At 44.3% G+C, this 1,105-nt stretch overlaps 1 protein-coding gene across 1 annotated transcript in view; it reads right to left on the reverse strand.

Annotated features, from left to right (window-relative positions):
• The window catches only part of BRCA2 (BRCA2, DNA repair associated), a 101,405-nt gene that overhangs the window by 51,074 nt on the left and 49,226 nt on the right, over positions 1 to 1,105 (reverse strand). The window lies entirely within an intron of this gene.

Genomic DNA, 1,105 nt, shown 5'->3' on the forward strand with positions numbered 1-1,105 from the left:
AGGAGACTTGCTTGAGCCCAGGAGTTGGAGGTTGTTGTGAGCTGTGATGCCATGGCACTCTACCCAGGGGGACAGCTTGAGGCTCTGTCTCAAAACAAAAACAAAACAAATATTTGTACTTACTGTGAGGCCCACAAAACAATTCTTATTTTTCCAGTGTGTGGTAGGGAAAAAAAACATTGGATACCCTGTTAAGTAGTAACCACACTGGCTCGGCACCTGTGGCTCAAGTGGCTAAGGCGCCAGCCACATACACCTAAGGTGGTGGGTTCAAATCCAGCCTGGGCCTGCCAAAACAACAATGACAGCTGCAACCAAAAAATAGCCGGGCGTTGTGGTGGGCGCCTGTGGTCCCAGCTACTTGGGAGGCAGAGGCAGGAGACTTGCTTGAGCCCAGGAGTTAGAGGTTGCTATGAGCTGTAATGCCACGGCACTCTACCCAGGGGGACAGCTTGAGGCTCTGTCTCAAAAAAAAAAAAGAAAGAAAGATTGACAAACAAAAGAGGGGGAAGAGAACCTCTGGCAGTGGAGGTGGTATTAATAAGTTTTTATAAAGTTTTCTTCTTCTTGCATAGTCTATTTCCTCTAAGTTCCTTTCTGCTTTGGTTTTTGTACCTAGGTGACTATCCTTCACAGGAGCTTTCTTCCAGTGACTAGTGGTGCTTGCTTATCTATTTTTATTTAAAAGTAAAGAACTAAATTGCTGACTGGAAGCTCTGTGTTTCACTGATGATTGGCTATGCTGTTCCATTTGAGTACCACCAAGGGTCAGAATTTTTAGGTATTTTCTATCGAGCTGGTCATGTTCCCCAGACGAAAATCTTCCAGTCTTCTACCTCCCAGAGGCCCTGACTGCTAACATTTGGGAGTTAAGGGTGGGAAAGAGGCTAGGGAGTCTGAGTGCTTAATACATAGATTTTTACTTAATTTTTGTTTTTAGTACTTCTCCCTCAAATGTGCCTGGTGTCCCCTCCCTTCAGCCTATTCCCAATTCAGAATCTTCTCCAAATAATAAACTTCTAGTTCTTAGGGAAGCAAGAAAGTGCCTATGTGCAGTGGGGGAGGGAAATATAGATGCTTTAAAAACAGATTTTCAACCAATCTT

This window comes from Otolemur garnettii, unplaced genomic scaffold (genome assembly GCF_000181295.1).
Source record: "Otolemur garnettii isolate 467f Iridium unplaced genomic scaffold, OtoGar3 scaffold00120, whole genome shotgun sequence".
In the NCBI taxonomy this organism is placed as follows: domain Eukaryota; kingdom Metazoa; phylum Chordata; class Mammalia; order Primates; family Galagidae; genus Otolemur; species Otolemur garnettii.